Here is a 19,037-nt window from a genome sequence, read left to right as displayed (position 1 = left end):
TCTGGAAACCTCTGCACACACCGTCACACACCGCTTGGTGTTTGTGGAGTACATGGGTAAATGTTTAAAACTATCCCTGTGCAGCTGATATGTTTACCAAAATTTGTCTGTAGCACTCATCCCGTTAACCGCGTTAGCGCGCCGTTTTGGGCGATGCCCGGAGCGCCGGCGGGTCTCAACAGGAGGTTGGCGGCGCTGGCCGTTTGTCATCCGGACGCCATTGAGGCCGGGCCGGGGTCCCCTGGGCCGCCGTCCGTTCTCGGTCTGTTCATCCCGCCCCCGCAGGCGTTGCCGTACGCTCCCGCCCCACGACAAAGTCGCGGTCAGCGCGCCACGGCCGAAAAATGGAAACAAATAGGATGGGCCGCCGGAAACAGAACGGCACGCCGGAAGCCGAATGGAGCAAAGCTGCTCTGCGCTGCCCCCGGGCCGAACGCAAACTTTGCCGTATTTGTACCGAACAACTCGGCAAGTCCGCTACAGTCTGTCAGCACTGAGACTTTACTATATGCTCGGTTCGGTTACTTTCGGCACAGTCAGATTCTTAATTTTATTTCTTGCTTCACTTCTTTAACTGCTACTTTGTGGCACCAGGCAGATAATCAGAGTTGCCGTCACCGTCACTTTTAACATGCCAGAGATGCTTCTGAATTTAATAACAAGATAATGAAAATTTAAATATTTGAATAAAATCATAATCTGTTTAGACCAGTGCTCAGTACATCGCTTTAACATACCTTCCACGAATTTGCTATACACGGAAACGTAAACTTTGAAAAACATTCGTGCGAAAAAGTTGCATGTCATGCAACTGATTTAAGTAGAATAACAGAAACAAGTTGACAATTCCGTGATTTTTTTGCTTCATGACCAGTATGTCGTGTTGCAAGGCTTATTTCTCTGACAGAAATATGGCTTGGATCACGGCCTACTGTTCATAGAACCATCAAATATGCATATAACGTACTTCATTGTACGATTAAACTCTGACGATACAGACGACATGATTTACACGACGTGAAATGATAAGTCAACATTATTAGCATATCAAATGGTTCAAATGGCTCTGAGCGCTATGGGACTTAACTTCTGAGGTCATCAGTCCCCTAGAACTTAGAACTAATTAAACTTAACTAACCTAAGTACATCACACATATCCATGCCCGAGGCAGGATTCGAACCTGCGACCGTAGCGGTCGCGCGGTTCCAGACTGTAGCGCCTAGAACCGCTCGGCCAGGGCGGCCGGCTATTAGCATATCACTGCTTGTACATGTACGAAGATTAAGGTGGTACGAAAGTGTAAATGGTGGTTAATGCCATTTTCTTCTAGTAGTATCTACCTACGAAGGGTGTTTCAAAATTCTAGGCGCTACAGTCTGGAACCGCGCCACCGCTACGGTCGCAGGTTCGAATCCTGCCTGCCAGCCGAAGTGGCCGTGCGGTTAAAGGCGCTGCAGTCTGGAACCGCAAGACCGCTACGGTCGCAGGTTCGAATCCTGCCTCGGGAATGGATGTTTGTGATGTCCTTAGGTTAGTTAGGTTTAACTAGTTCTAAGTTCTAGGGGACTAATGACCTCAGCAGTTGAGTCCCATAGTGCTCAGAGCCATTTGAACCATTAGAATCCTGCCTCGGGCATGGATGTGTGTGATGTCCTTAGATTAGTTAGGTTTAAGTAGCTCTAAGTTCTAGGGGACTGATTACCTCAGAAGTTAAGACCCATAGTGCTCAGAGCCATTTGAACCATTTTTTTGAATAAACTTTGAGGGGAGTAAAAGCTTTCTTGAGGACAAAATGATGACGGTAACCGGTGTTCGGAAACATGATCCAACGCCGCTACAAAGCGTCGAAGGTACAGACGCCGGCGCCTGTATATGTGCATATACAGGATATCCAACCCAACTTCGCAATCTCATACACTTCCGAAACGAGAAAAATGTGAAAAATGCAATTGGCCAGGGATGCACCTAGGGGCTCACACAATGGGCAAGCATGCACATTCCATAAATGTAAACAAACATCACTTTCAACACAAAGGTACGTTTTTTGGGTCGCACGTGTATATTTCTAAACAGAAATTAGAACAAGAGGTACAGTTGGTGACGGCAGACTTGCTTTTATTGTTCTGAACCTCATACCTTCTGAATTACGTAGACTTTAAAGGATGGGAATGGCACCAGAGTTTCTGCCGTACTGCGCAGAACAAAGGTTCAACCAACCCGCATTACGGCATTACAGGAGATGCTGTGGCACCGTTTCCATTATTTACAGTCTAAATGTTTCAAAAGGCATGAGGTTTACAGTAGTGAAACCAAGTCTTCCATCACTAATTGTACCTCCAGTTTTCATTTCGGTAGAAAAAAGCATACACATGCGCCATTTAAAAAAAACATAACTTCTTGTAAAAAGTGATGTTTGTTTACTTGTATGGATTGTTAATTCCTGCCCATTGTATGAACCCCTGATATAGGTGCATCCCTAGCCAATTGCATTTTTTTGTACTTCTTCTGTTTCGGAAATATATGGAGTAACAAAGTTAGGTGGGATATCACATACATGCGCCGATGCCTATAACTACGACGCCGTGTAGCGTGGTGGGTTCATGTTTCCAGACTTTGGTTCCTATTCTCATTTTGTTCCTCAAGAGACCTTCTACATCCTCTCGAAGTTTTTCAGTGTAATTTTGGAACACCCTATCTTTAGTAAAGTTAGACTTTGTTTATTTTTCTTAGCTGGAGATGTTTCCCTTTCTGTTCTGTCTTACTTAACGTTGTGCATGTAATCTTCTAGAAATTCTTGTCTTTTTAGAGGACCAACGTTTTCATGCTATTTTATTAAAGTCCGAAAGTTAGATGAAAAATTTGGATATTAATATACGTAGAAATATACAAATTTATTTACTGAAACATTCCTCAAAACAGAGGTTTGTCTCCAACATAAAAATAAACGTGGAACGTATGTATTCAACGCTATCTCTTCAAGATGTCCCGCCAGGTACACCGATCTTTTTCCTTCTCATCATCTCCAACAAAGTTTCTCATTGTTTTCGGTAATTTTGGAGCCAGATAGTCGTCGATCGTTCATTTCTTCATCTTCCCTCAGTTTCGCAACCGAGCGTCAGATTTAGAATTCTTGTTTCATCCATTCTTCTTTTATGTCTGTACGACTGTATTTTTCTTCGATCCAACACATCACGTGTTCTTCCTTTACTTCCATAACCTTCATCACATCGGTATTCGTTACGTGGTGCTTCTTTATATTCTTCCTGATCTTCACCAGACGTCCGTCTCTAACACTTTTTTATACCTCTCTGATTAGATGTCCAAGTCTCTGCGCAACACAGGACTGTATTCTATTATATCGACCCGAATATTCTATAATATCGACCCATAAGATTGAACTGAGATCCCAATGACCTTGCTTAGTTTATTAATTCTTGCATTATTTTCTAAATTCGAATTTCTCTCTTTTTCTAAAATGGACCACAGCCATCAATAACTATCGACAAATTTTGTTTTTCTCATCTACATGCAATTGCTAAGATATCATTACTAAGATATTCTGTTGTTTTTTAATTAACCTGCAGAAGAATATAAGCGCTTAGAGTAAACTTTTGTCTGGAGGATCATTACCTACATGGGATCACCGATCGTCCCCCCCCCCTCCTCCCGCCGGAGAACCATGAGACCGAGATGGGTCGAAAACGACTAGACGATAACGAGAGTGTTTATACACTGTACTGGGTGAACTCGAACTTAACCCGCAACCCGCAACATCCCTCTCGCTCCTAACATTGCTTATTAGAAGCAGACGCTTCGCCCGTAAGCAGTGTTCTTGCTGCTCTACGGATACATCGGTCGAAATTGTATCCCGGAGCGACGCAACATTTAGGGAATCTGTTAACTGTTTCACGTTGCAGTTCTTCTGATGATGTCCTTTGTATTCTTTAGCGTTATCGAGCGGTAAACTGATAACGTATGGCTTGTGACATGATTCCTGGTAGCTGCCATTAATAAATGAAAAACAGAGATAAAAATACGGTGAGTTCATTGTAAGTAAACACCGTGAATTTTATACGAAAATACGCTTGTAAAATGATCGAACCGAAAACGGAAAATAGTAAGATCATAGCCAACACGGAGCACGCGTCTATATAGTGATTAGCGTCGCCACACTGACCTGACACGCTACAGAATCTGCTACATAACATCGTCCTGTTTCGTGCTTCTTCGTACACTCTCGGAGTGACTCAGTTTCATGATTTGTTTATTAAAACTCAGAATTAGCTTCATTGTATTTATGCCACAGAAGTTGCAGATACCCTACTAGTGACATTTACTATGTCCAGATAAGTCACTATTGCTGACATATGCAGGAAAAGTTACGACTGATTGGCACTGCTTTCCGGACCATCACCTCCCAGTATGTGAGCGTGTAAGATATTTGTCTCTCACACCGAGCCACTCATCATGCCACCGACCTGCTACAAGCGCCGTGTGTCGCGACATTCGTGCCGCTGAGGTACCTGACGGACTGGGAAAAGTACCCTTCTACGGTTTTGTATATCAGCTACAAGTCTAGATAATATCTTAATCTATCAAACTTAATATTTATAAAGCTGATTAAAGGAAATGCAGAATGCCAGAATTTTACAAGATATGTCACTACAAACAAAATTTCGGTAGTTGTTCAGCAGCATTTTCAGCGTATTTTGCCATAAGCGACCCGTGGTGCCCAGTCTTACTGCAGTCGCTACAGAGTAATTGTATTTCGATTGAGCAATAGCTGGATCGCAGTGGTTTTGTTCTGCGATCAGTTCGGGTGCCACATCTGTTATTAATGGACTATTTCAAAAATGGTTCAAATGGCTCTGAGCACTATGGGACTTAACATCTGAGGTCATCAGTCCCCTAGAACTTAGAACTACTTAAACCTAACTAACCTAAGGGCAACACACACATCCATGCCCAAGGCAGGATTCGAACCTGCGACCGCAGCGGTCGCGCGGTTCCAGACTGAAACGCCTAGAACCGCTCGGCCACTCCGGCCGGCGACTATTTCTTTTCGGGGCATGTGAAGAGCCTAATTTACGAGATTCCGATCGGTACTCTTCTGGACTTTGTTGCCAAGATTGCCTGAGCCATGGAAGTACTTCCCCAAACATCTGGGATTCTTGAATGTGTAAGACAGTCGATGATGCGTCGCTGTACATTCTCTCTTGATCATGTTGAACAATATTCGTGAAGGAACAGCCATATTGCAGATTGAACGCATAATAACAGAACTGTACACGGCTGGTTTTGGAGTTCTTGAGTTATTCTGTGTTTTGTGTTGCATTTTTACTGATTGCGTATTACATTCTTTTTCACCGTTTTCAATTTATTTTCCGCATAAACAAAAGCAGCTGTAGTAACAAACTGAATGAATTATAGTTACATGAGTAGTCTGAAACGTTCCAGCGGAGCCCATAGATCCCTTATACCAAAATACTCAGAAAATATTCCTGAGGAACCTCCGTGGTTTTCTCAGTCAAGTTCGGGATCATACTATACAACTACCATTCAAATAAAATCATTTCGCTTTTGGCTGCTAAGATTTTACTGATTGCGGTTGCAGTTTCGACAGATGGTCATTTTCATGCATTGTGGGATATTGTAACCTACTCAGTAATATAAAGCTGTGACGTGGCGCGTAACAGCAGTTGCTTGTGATGGTGTGAATTTATCTGCTGTTCCATATACCACACACACTATAAAGCTGATGAAATAATGATGTAAGCACTCGAGTTTGAATTTCAGGCAGCGGGCGTGGTAAATGGATCACAATGTTTTAACAGCAAAAAGCGGAATGATTTCATTTAAAAATCATCAGACTACTATGTAATTACCTGTACGTCCACAACAAACTCGCGTAACAGAGTTTTTTGTCACACCTCGAAGAATGCGTCATCATAACAGAGGAAAGTAATCGTGTAGTTACAGCCAGTGACCGTACGCCTAAGCAACATTGTACTGTAAAGGAAAATACTAGAAGTTTTTCGACCCCTGTGTATAATCTGTGTCTTCAGACAGAATAAATTACGAGTATTACTTGTATGATGAATTGGACGCAGCGTTTTCCTGGCTGATAATGGCAAACAGCCATTCGCGTTCCTGAGATTTTACGCTGATTCGGACAGAGGGACGAATGTCACCATGAAATCGGATCGCTTCCCGAGTTCCGCGCCATATTCTGGAATAGGTTCTCGGAGAAGACATCACGAACACCATACTTTGCCCGTTGGATGTCTGACATTGCTTTAAGCGTAATATACTGCAAAGGAAACGAAGGAAGGTTGGCATTTAACGACTCGTTGACCTCACGGCCTTTACAAATGCATTACAAGTTGCGTTACACAGGAATGGGAAAAGAAATCTGTCCGACCTGTGTCTCGCTAAGGTACACCTTTTCGAATAGCACAGTGCTAACTATGAACGGAAAAGTTCTACTTGTCAAATGAAAATATAGATACCGGATACGACGTAGATGATACAGTTTTACAAAGGTTACTTCTATAATTATAATCACAACCTGCAGTAACGTCAACATTAATTTTTCAGGTATCTAGACTTCTTGTGAGAGTGTACTAGAAAAACAATTGAAAAGTGCACCAGTTCGAATTGTTAACCAATTTATCATTTAGTATTTCATTTCCTGGTTTTATAACATGCCAAAACATCTCTCAGCCGTATTGAAATCCACTCTGTGACTTCCGTTAAAATAATGGAATATTTTTACGGTCACGGGGCACACAGTGCGCAGACTGAATGTTCCATATCAAGTGCCTTTCAAACAAGCTGGCTAACCTGGAAAAACTGGGGATGAGATGGATAGAAGGTAAGACAAAGATTACACACGTGACTGCACGTATCAGAACAGATATGAAATGATTGGCTCACAGCTGTATGAAATACGCAACAGCCCAAGTATAATGACAGTGACAAATAATTATTAATTCTAACTTAGTAACGGTACCTAATAACACCTTAATAAACAAGTGTTTCGCAAATAACGCTAGTCATCTTCAAAATTTTGATTCACCTATTTTTTCTCGTAGGTCCTAGAATATTTCAGAGCGGTGTTTCTGCACACGATACAGATATTTGTTTATTTGTCTTTCTGTACGAAAAAAGCAGTTGAATAAAATCCCGATGTTACTAATGTTGCATAATCTTATTGTTTTTCGTTTAATTTATTATATACTTTTATCATGGGCTAATGTCATTTATGACACCGTTTGTTGTTGCAGGCACCGCTACTGCAGACGACCAACGATACGACAACGTTTTCACAAGGTAAGCTTCGAAGCACATACGACAAAATTGTTATTCTGATAAACAAATAACTGTTCACTATATTTGCATTACATATCTAAGTATTTGTTGATTAAAAATGAAGTCTACTGAACTGACTGATAGTTTATTATGGAACTAGTAGCAAAATTTTTTCAGGAATTCATAAATCACCTGTTAGTACACATTGTACGGATCAAGCAAGACTTTTTGTTTCTTCAGGAAGAAATTTTTATTTTCAGGACGTAACAATGGCGTCCGGTTCAGTAATTTTCTCAGTGATTCTTTTAGTACCAGAACATCGAACCGTAGAAATGTCAAACTGTTACTAATAAGCACTCAGTATGGTAGCAATAACGGAAATCGTTTGCACACCCGCTGAATTTAGATCTATACAGCACCGGGAACACAGTCGCTAAATACTCTAGTTGCCGAATGGTTAAATCAACAACGGACTTCAAAACAAATTCGCAAGGTGGGTGATCAGTGATTGACTGAGTCACTCATTTGAGTCATCGTGTTTCATTCGTACTGATCGTGCTGCGGTAATTGAAAAGTGCAACCTTACACTAAGTAGCTAAACTTTCCGTCAGTGACGTTTTCCCATAACCTACATCGGCAGACGTTACAAGAAGCTAGAATTTTCTTACGCATTCATTGGAAGATTATTCATTTTGTTCTTAGATTTGATATAAATACTCCTCGTAAAAATAATTTGCTAATGTATCTCAAGTGGACAGTATTAAGTCTGTGTTTGAAAATTTGAGTTAGTTTCACAATTGGTTAACGTAATATTTGTCATTCGATGAGAGCATTTCGTTGTTAAACCCAATTCGCCCTCCCCCCGTGGTCCTCTTCTAGTACTGTGCTTAAACTGTTTTCACTCACGTGAAAACCGATAATGGATCATTTGCTTGGGTAATGAGTGGGCTGTTGATTGATTCCAAACACGTTCGCCTGAGTGGCAGTGACGAGCTCGTAGGCAAGTGACACGTCGAGCGCGGGTGGATCACACGTGTGAAGTGATTATTTTATTGGCACCACTTGGTTCCTTTTTTGTGCTGATGTTCAGTTACGTTCCCTCGCTGGGCGGTGCAATCGAATAGTTTTACGATTTGAGTATACAGCTGTATCCACTTACTACATTCCTGTTTTATACGGTAGCATGCATTAAGTTGTGCGAGGAAGGAGGATTAGCCCCATAAACTTCCTTCGCCAGTTGTTTCATTAAAAAGATAGCAATTACTACAGGCAGATTCCGGCTATTCTGCCGTATCAAAATGATTGACCGATAATGGTGTGTGGTATTAAGTAGATAATTTAATATTCAGACTGTTTACCGTTTCATCTGTAGAAAAAAATATAATAGAATTTGAAGCATTGCCCAAGTTTGAACTTTCTAGTGAGTACTAATTTGTGGATCCTGAACATACATGTTGTCGTACTACATTTATTTTCTTAGAAAATTAAGTCATGTTGCCGTTGCTGTTGTGGTCTTCCGCCCGAAGTCTGGTTTGATGCCGCTCACCATGTTTCTCTAGTCTGTGCAACCCTCTCCATCTCCGAATAACTAATTACACTTACATCCTTCTGAATCTGCTTATTGCATTCTCCTCCTGGCCTCCATTTATGATTTTTTCCCCACACTTTCCTCCAGTACTAAATTAATGTTCCCTTGATGTCTCAGGATGTGTCCTATAAACCGACCCCTTCTTAAAATCAGGTTGCAACACAGATTTCTTTTCTCCGTAGTGCTGTTCAGTACCTTTACATTAGTTACATGATCTATCCATCTAATTTTCACAGCATTCTTTGTAGCACCAGATTTTAAAAGCTTCTGCGTTCCTCTTGTGTAAACTGTTTATCGTCCATGTTTCACTTCCAGATTTGACTACAGTCCTTACAAAAATCTTCAGAAAAGAATTCCAAACACTTAAATCTATATTCGATGTTAAGAAACTTCTCTTCTTCAGGAACGCTTTTCTTGCCACTGTCGGTCTGCATTTTATATCTTCTCCACTTCGGTTATCATCAGTTATTTTTCTGCCAAAATAATGGTTCAAATGGTTCAAATGGCTATGAGCACTATGGGACTTAACATCTGTGGTCATCAGTCACCTAGAACTTAGTACTACTTAAACCTAACTAACCAAAGGACATCAAACACACCCAAGCCCGAGGCAGATTCGAACCTGCGATCGTAGCGGTCTCGCGGTTCCAGACTGAAGCGCCTAGAACCGCACGGCCACACCGGCCGGCCTGCCAAAATAACAAAGCTCATCTACTACTTCAAGTGTCTCGTTTCGTAATCTAATTCCCTCAGCATCACACGATTTAATTGGACTACATTTCATTATCCTTGTTTTACTTTTGTTAATGTTCATCCTCCTTTCAAGACACTGTCCATTCCGTTCAACTATTTTTTCAATTCCTTTGTTGCCTCTCGCAGAATTACAATGTCATTGGTAAACCTCAACATTTTTATTTCTTCTCCCTGAACTTTAATTTCCACTCCAATTTTTTCTTTGGTTCGCTTTACTGTTTACTCAATGTAGAAATCGAATAACATCTGGGATAGGCTACAATTCGGTCTCACTCCCGTCCCAACCTCTACTTCCCTTTCGCTCGATTCTTATAACTGCCACCTGGTTTCTATAGTTAGTATGGCATTGAGTATTCCTACTTTTCCCGGAATCGAAAGTTGTCTTCCACGAGGTCGGCTTTCATCAGTTTTTCCATTCTTCTGTAAGAATTCGTGTCATTATTTTGAAATCATCACTTATTAAACTGATAGTTCCGTAATATTCACACCTGCCAGGGCCTGCTTTTTTAATCGGAATTCTCACATTTTTCTTGAAGTCTGATTGTATTTCGCCTGTCTCACACATCTTGTATTTCGCCTGTCTCCCACATCTTGCACACCACATGGAACAGTTTTGTCATGGATGGTTCTCCCAAGGCTGTCAGTAGTTCTGACGGAATGTCTTCCAATCCAGGGGCCTTGTTTCGACTTAGGTCTTTCAGTGCTCTGCCAATTTCTTTTCGTAGTATCGTATCGGCCATCCCATACATGTCCTTTTCCATTTCTATAACATTGCCTTCATCTCCCTTGTATAGACCCTCTATATACTCCTTCCGCCTTTCAGCTGTCTCTTGTTTGCTTAGCTCTGGTTATAGATCTAAGCTCTTGATATTGACAGCTGCTTCTCTTTTCTCCAAAGGTCTCCGTCATTTTCCGAGTTAAAATAAAGAACCTCACCTCCGAATTTTTTGTGTTGCCCTGTGGGGAAAGTGAGGTGGAAAATGCTTATACTCAGTCTCACTGTGTGGGAGTAATTTATGAACTGTAATTGTTAGTGGTCAAGAAAATAGTGCCTCCCCAGATAGTTGTTAAATGCGATCCGGAAAGTTCATTCAACATTATTTCTGTTGGTGTCCTCGAAAAGACTTGGCGTAGTCAGTCAACAGGACCTCCTGGTAGATGCCATGTTGGTGAATGTCTGACTCTGAGGTTTCACGCACTTACAGGGTTAGGGAGACCCTCTGAGAAAGTTGAATATGACTTTTACTATTTGTGGGACGTACTTGAGTGACGTGACTGTCGCTATCGGAGGGCAACCACAAGTGAGAATCAGCATAACATGGCGAGATACGACGCCTATAAGGCTAGGTAACGCGCTATTATGCTCCGCTGTTTCTTCCCATTACTAGTAATTCTCTCCTTTGCCCGTCTCTACACTTAAGTTGTTTCCTTTGATATTACATTGTAGCTTTTATTTCAATTGACGTTTGATCACATGAGAAACCTGATATTGAATACTAGTGCACTGTCTCATCCGGACTCGAATGCTTAATATTGGATTTCCTATTTGTTCGTAAATCTTAAATATAGAATACATGTCAGTTAATGCGGCAAATTTGGGCTGTTCCTATTGTCATGATCACTGTTCGGACCTACTTGTTCACCTACGGCTATCATAAGCTTGATTAACTGGTGTTCAAAATAACTAGATGATTCACGCCTGTTCGTGGGATAGAATCAAATTCTTCCAAGACACCACGGTAGAGCATCATCTCAACTGGGTTCCACCTGTTAGCGTGAGTTGTGGGCAGGTGAAGTGTGCCGCCACAATGTGAAGCGTGCGCTTGACGATAACAAAAGTTACCATCAGATGCTGGGAAGTGTCTCTCAGCAGCTGCAGATCTACTTAGGTAGATCTAGTGTATCGCTATCTGCGGTAATTTAAATGGGATTTCATTTGATGCAATGGTTTCAGCATATAGTCGTAGTGTACCTACAGCGAATATTACACAGCGCACTAATGTACTAAGAACCAGGGGAAAAAACACGCTTCTTAACATCCTATGTTTAAACTGACAAATTTTAATAAAATCCAGCTGATTTCATTCTTCAGAATCGAAGAACGCCCTACTATTTTCAATTACTGCAACGTCCCATAATTAATATTAAGGGACTAAGGTGGTGACCTTATAACACGAGAAGTGAGTCAGACATGTGCTCTGCTGATAAGAAACTGTTACGAAAGCCGGCTACTTCGATTACACCGTTAAAGTGATACTCTACCTTTACTCACGTTAATGAGGAAGCTGTTTCCTATTTCTTCCTCATTAGAAGACACAGCTACGTAGGCAAAATTCCGTGAAATGCTGCTCTTCTTACCATCGCTCACAGACTGACTCCAGTAGCTTCTCCAGCATTGCAGAGTTAGTTCAAAACATTTGACACTGAAAGTATCTCGGCCAACTTCACAATTTACTTTAGTGAAAGTAGAGAACTACACAGGCTGCACTGTTACTAAGAACAAAACAAAAAAAAAAAAGAAAAAAAATGCTACGGCCGTATCGCAAGGGACGTTTAGTTTATCGTCTATGACAATATTCAAGTTTAGTACACATTAAAACTATAGAAGTTTTACTGGGAAATGGTTTACGCGAAGTCAGCCTTTGGGGTATACAGACGTGCTAGTCTTGGATCTCTCAACAGACGTGATATTGCTATTACTGAGGTGTAAAAAATGTGTTCAACAAGCCGCACGGGATTTGCCGAGCGGTCTCAGGCGCTGCAGTCGTGGACTGTGCAGCTGGTCCCGGCGGAGGTTCGAGTCCTCCCTCGGGAATGGGTGTGTGTGTTTGTCCTTAGGATAATTTAGATTAACTAGTGTGTCAGCTTAGGGACTGATAACCTTAGCAGTTAAGTCCCATAGGACTTCACACACTTTTTTTTGTCTTCAATACACACTGCGTGCCCCGTGTTGGGACAGGTGAACGGAGTAAACGTTGGTAATCTTGTCACCACACACGATAATATAACGACTTCAAATCGGCGAGTATGGAAGCCCTCCAGCGCAGTTACCCAAATCACTCTTTCAGTTGTGATACGACCGATGTAGAAGCGTCCATTAATTCCGTGCAAAATGTGCACGCGATCCGGAAGCTAATGGATAAATGTAAGTATTAACAGTTTACATTAATAGGAGCATCGTCGGAGCTTGGAAAGAGATTAAGTGTTGAACTAACGTTGGGCATCGAAGGCAACATCATTATACTGGGTGACTCAAAAAGAATACCACAACTTTAGGAATTTAAAACTCTGCAACGACAAAAGGCAGAGCTAAGCCCTATCTGTCGGCGAATTAAGGGAGCTATGAAGTTTCATTTAGTTGTACATTTGTTCGCCTGAGGCCCTGTTGACTAGGCGTCAGCTTCAGTTGATGCTAAGATGGCGACCGCTCACCAGAAAGCTTTTTGTGTTATTGAGTACGGCATAAGTGAATCGACGACAGTTGTTCAGCGTGCATTTCGAACGAAGTATGGTGTTAAACCTCCTGATAGGTGGTGTATTAAACGTTGGTATAAACAGTTTACAGGGAATGGGTGTTTGTGCAAAGGGAAAAGTTCTGGACGGCCGAGAACGAGTGATGAAAATGTAGCACGCATCCAGCAAGCATTTGTTCGCAGCCCAGGAAAATCGACTCGCAGAGCTAGCAGAGAGCTGCAAATTCCACAATCAACTGTATGGAGAGTCCTACGAAAAAGGTTAGTTATGAAACCTGAACGTCAACTGCCCGAGGCGATGGATCGGCCGCCAGGCAGCTCGTGACAGAGCACTTCATCACTGGCCTCCAAGAAGCCCTGATCTTACCCCCTGCGATTTTTTCTTATGGGGGTATGTTAAGGATATGGTGTTTCGGCCACCTCTCTCAGCCACCATTGATGATTTGTAACGAGAAATAACAGCAGCTATCCAAACTGTTACGCCTGATATGCTACAGAGAGTGTGGAACGAGTTGGAGTATCGGGTTGATATTGCTCGAGTGTCTGGAGGATGCCATATTGATCATCTCTGAACTTGTTTTTGAGTGAAAAAAAAAACCTTTTTAAATACTCTTTGTAATGATGTATAACAGAAGGTTATATTATGTTTCTTTCATTAAATACACATTTTTAAAGTTGTGGTATTCTTTTTGAATCACCCTGTATACCCAAAGATTGACAAATGCTTCGCTGGTAAGACACGACGTCACGGGAATCCTATCTCTGGAGGAAAGGGAGTTGAACAGTGCATGTTTGCGGGACTTGCTGCTGACATGTTGCAAGAATCAGACGCGGGATCCAGCGTGCGGTCAGTTTACGCGGCGCTTCATATACACCTGCATCAACTTGACAACTCTGCAATTCACACCTAAGTGCTTGGCAGAGGATTCATAGAACTACAATAATTCACTATTGTTCTACTCTCGAACTGCAAGTGGGTAAATGAATACCTAAACCTTTCTGTGTGAATTCTCATTTCTGTTACTTTTACATGATGATACTTTCTTCACCTGTAGTCACCAAAATATTGTCTCTTTTGTAGGGGAAACTTTGTGATTGAAATTTCGTTAAAATATCTCGCCAGACTGGGAAACATCTTTGTTGTAGTTATTGCCACACATACACTTCTATCAAATGCATGACATTCTCTCCCATACTTCGAGATAAAACAAAACGAGCTGCCTTTCTTTCGACATTTTCAACGTCCTCCGTCAGTCCTATTTGGTAAGGATACCACACAGTCCAGAAATTCTCCGGAAAGGTGCAGAGAAGCGTAGTGTAAGAATGTGTGATGTCTATTCTTTCGGACGTGTCACATATTTATTCACATATATGGGTAATAAATCCACAAACTCAGTGCGAATACACATTTACGTTCTACCTCCAGCGGGAATCTAAAATAAGCGAGCATAGAGGATATGGACAGCGACTGGCAAGCGTGCCGGGACAGTCCGAGTATTTGCTATAAACACTGTGTTGCGATGGTGCGGTGAGGAACACAACTACCTCGTAAAGAGGAGATCCCGGGTTCGGATCCCGTCCTGTCACGCATTTTCACTCGTTGGCGCTGATTCCGCACCAAGTACCGATATAGCTGATATCATCAGATTCTTGCCTTTCCTTTCTCCCCCCCCCCCCCCTCCTTCAATTAAGTAAGTGTAGCGTAGTATGGCTTGTCACAGTTGTAGCAACCGATGGTGACGCATTAGCTGCTGACTGGTCTACGCCACCCTCGTGCTAGCCTGTTCAGGCTTCTGCATCACTAACTCGACGTTGTTTATTTATTTATTTATTTATTGTTCCGTGGGACCACATTTAGGAGAAGTCTCCATGGTCATGGAACGAGTCAATGCATGAAATTATAACACGATTGTAGAAACAGATAAAATGAAATATAAGAAACATATTCAGGCGACAAGTCGTTAGTTTAAATAAAGAAAACCAAGAATGTAACACTGGAATTTGCTTAATTTTTTAGCCCTTCCAGGAGCTCCTCGACAGAATAGAAGGAGTGAGCCATGAGGAAACTCCTCAGTTTAGACTTAAAAGTGTTTGGGCTACTGCTAAGATTTTTGAGTTCTTGTGGTAGCTTATTGAAAATGGATGCAGCAGAATACTGCACTCCTTTCTGCACAAGAGTCAAGGAAGTGCATTCCACATGCAGATTTGATTTCTGCCTAGTATTAACTGAGTGAAAGCTGCTAACTCTTGGGAATAAGCTAATATTGCTAACAACAAACGACATTAAAGAAAATACACACTGTGTGGGCAATGTCAAAATTCCCAGACTATTGAATAGGAGTCGACAAGAGGTTTTCGAACTTACACCATACATAGCTCGAACAGCCCGTTTTTGAGCCAAAAATACCCTTTTTGAATCAGAAGAATTACCCCAAAAAATAATACCATATGACATAAGCGTATGAAAATATGCGAAGTATACTACTTTTCGTGTTGAAATGTCACTTATTTCAGATACTGTTCTAATGGTAAATAAAGCGGCATTTAGTTTCTGAACAAGATCCTGAACATGGGCTTTCCACAACAGCTTACTATCTATCTGTACGCCTAGGAACTTGAACTGTTCCGTCTCGCTTATAACATGCCCATTCTGTCTGATTAAAATGTCAGTTCTTGTTGAATTATGGGTTAGAAACTGTAAAAACTGAGTCTTACTGTGATTTAGTATCAAATTATTTTCCACAAGCCACGAACGGTGATTCCCATTCATCACAGCTCCACTTATATACTTTCCTTACTGCATAACGTGCCTGAGAGAGCAGCGGGTGGCATTCAGTCTCGCGCTGGCCAATGGTCATAATGTTTTAGCTCAGCAGCATATGTGGATTGTGCCAAGCCGTGTGTTTTCCACAGTCTCACTCCCTGCCTGTCTGTCCTGTACTTCATTTCTATGTAGGACCCCATTTTCACATTCATTGCTTCGTTTAGTGCACCACCCAGATGACTGTCATTAGGAGCGAGGGCTGGTGAATAAGGATGATGTAGCAGACATTCATATTTCATTTCCTGAATAGTCTCAATTGTTTTATGGGCTGAATGCGGTCGGTCGTTGTCATGCTGGATTCAGAAGTCCTAATTGTTGGACAAATTAGATATTTCAGCATGTCTGAATAAGAAATACCGGTTATTGTCACGCCTCTATCCATATAATGCTCCAAAATTACTCCATTTGCATCCTGGAAGAGAATAGGCATGACCTAACCAGCTGATGCTTGGGCGACGAATGTTTTTGGTTTCGGCGATGAGCTGTGGCACCATTCCTTGCTTGATTTTTCGCTTCTGTTTGGTGACAGTGGTCGCAAGTCTCATAGTCTGTAACAGTTTTCCCAGAAATTCATTACCTTCGACGTCGAAACTATGTAAATGTTCTTCACAGGCAACCGGCCGTTGTGGCCGAGTGGTTCTAGGTGCTTCAGTCTGGAACCTCGCGACCGCTACGGTCGCAGGTTCGAATCCTGCCTCGGGCATGGATGTGTGTGATGTCCTTAGGTTGGTTAGGTTTAAGTAGTTTTAAGTTCTAGGGGACTGATGACCTCAGATGTTAAGTCCCATAGTTCTCAGAGCCTTTTGAACCATTTTTTTTCTGCACAGGCATCGACATGATGGCCTTTCAGTTCGGCAGTTAACGGACGTGGCATCCATCTTGCAGTCACCTTATTGAAATGTACTACATCACAAACAGTATTCTGCACTGAACCAATACTAGTATTGAAAATTGTGACTATTCCGTTCAGAGTTACGCATATGTTCTCCTTTAGAAGCTCCTCCAGTAATGCAATGTTCTCCTCCGCCATTACGTGGTGAGGCTGTCCAGGTCTTGGGGAATCCCCCACAGAAGTTACACCACATTAAACTTCCTACACCATGCGTACACTTGCTGCAACGAGAAACACGAATCACCCTAGTGCTCTGTCATTCTACTATGAATTTCGATTAGTGTGACACCTTCACTACACAAAAAATCGCGTCACACATCGCTGCTCGATCATGGTGCTTGTTGACAGCGGGGCGGCCATCTTGTTACGGACGCTGCTGCCTTCTCCTGCGTTATAGCATCACTCTGCCACCTGTCGGTCACTTTCTGAAACTGAAGGAACACCACTGCCACCTACCAACTGCATCATACAAGTTTCAGAAATTTTGTGGAACCCTTAAGGTTTTCATTTGAATCACCCTCGTATACTGGGATGGCCTTGGAATCTCGTAGCTACTCTTATCTCTCTCACATGAGACTGTGATGTCGGGCCAAACCCGCGTTCTCGCAGCTACCTGCCGCCCGCTATTTCAGCCACCAATGACTCCTCTCCGCCGGCGTCCTTTCTTTTTCCTCTGGCCCTCCCTTTCATCCGCCGCTTGCTCCCGCCGCACCCCCATTTGCGCGTCATCCGAGTCCCGGCTGATCCTCAGTTCCCGGCCTGGCGGCGCCTCGCCGCAGACACTGCGGAAACAAGAGCCCTCGGTATTAGCCGAAGACGACGCTGCGGCTGCCGCCATCCCCGCCACGAATAATTTGTCCGCTACCTTGTCTGCAGCTTAGGATTTCATTAGGCGGCCAGACCCCTGACAGCACGGCGCCGTCCCCGGCAGCGCTCGTGCTTCTGTCCCAAATTTGTGATGATACGCCGCATCTGCAGACCCTCCGGGGCTCCGTACGAAATAACTTCTTTCTTTCCGTCCCTCCTATTTTCGCCCTTGACTATTGCAGTATATATACGTTATCACGGCAGCTTTGGCCCTCACGCCAGAAGAAGTAATTTCGCTGCAGATGCTTTCCGTGTCCTGTGTCATATCGTTCGAAGACAGCTGCCCGAGATTCTTTTCACTACTTCATATTTCATACAAGAATACGCAGTGCTTTCTGTTTGCCAAAGATGAGGTTATATTTGCAATAACTAGTGTTACGTCGTCAACGTCTTATGTCCATTGATTAGGCATATGCATTCTCTGTTTTCGCGAAGTTTATATCCATCGTTTCCTTTGTCGACCTACCTCACCATCCTTCAGCGTTGTTGTCTAGAATCTCTCATTCTTTTCAAATATTGTTTCCACCCATTCTGTATGCACTTATTCCCTCACTAATAATTGTTCTATAAGGACTTTCATTGAGTGTCGACATACCAAAAACACACATCTCCGAATTATGTTGCTTTCTTCTGTATGAAACATCACAACGAAGTAACTCCCACAATTTACACTGGTGTGTTAACATCGAGATCTACACCTATAATAGAATCTACACTACACTTTGCAAGCCATCTTACGGTGTGTGGTGGAGGGTACTTTCAGTTCCAGTATCCCATTTTTCTGTTCCAGACGCATACAGCTCGAACGATTGCTGGTAAGCCTCTGTGAGTAATCTCTGTAATTTTATCTCCATAGTCTTTTCGCGAGATAAACTTATGAGAAAGCAATATGTTGATTGGCTGTTCTAGGAATGTAGGATCTGGGTACTTGAACATTAGACCATAACGTGATTCCGAATGCCTACATTGCAGCGTCTGCCACAGAAGTTGGCTGAGCTTCTTAGTCAAGCTTTAGCACCTGCTACATTAACCTGTAACGAAAGATGCTGCTCTTCTTTGGAATGAACGTCCTTACTCAACGATTGAAGTCCTGATGATGAAGCATGACTTCTAAATGTACAACTACTGAATATTATGTTTGTAACATATCGTTTCCTGCCCATGTCTTACATGCTAAAGCCCGTTTCTGGTATACAGCGAGAGAAGTTTTCTCTAACAGAGAAATGAATGGCTGGTCTTTCCCTAGCCTTCATAAATGGATTGTTTTGGAGGCCCTCAAGGACAGCTAAAGGGCGAGTGATCCCCTTCAGTTAGCAGGTGTTAGTAAG

At 42.4% G+C, this 19,037-nt stretch overlaps 1 protein-coding gene across 2 annotated transcripts in view; it reads left to right on the top strand.

The window, feature by feature from the left end:
* Window positions 1–19,037, top strand: part of LOC126480688 (irregular chiasm C-roughest protein) — a 1,491,349-nt gene that overhangs the window by 91,108 nt on the left and 1,381,204 nt on the right. For both annotated transcript variants that reach the window (XM_050103921.1, XM_050103923.1), the window contains exon 2: window positions 7,288–7,333. The gene's annotated coding sequence lies outside the window, so the exon portion shown is untranslated. The remainder of the gene's footprint in view (window positions 1–7,287; window positions 7,334–19,037) is intronic.

Source organism: Schistocerca serialis, chromosome 5, assembly GCF_023864345.2.
Source record: "Schistocerca serialis cubense isolate TAMUIC-IGC-003099 chromosome 5, iqSchSeri2.2, whole genome shotgun sequence".
Classification (NCBI taxonomy): Eukaryota; Metazoa; Arthropoda; class Insecta; order Orthoptera; family Acrididae; genus Schistocerca; species Schistocerca serialis.
This window is presented reverse-complemented; position numbering and strand designations above follow the sequence as displayed.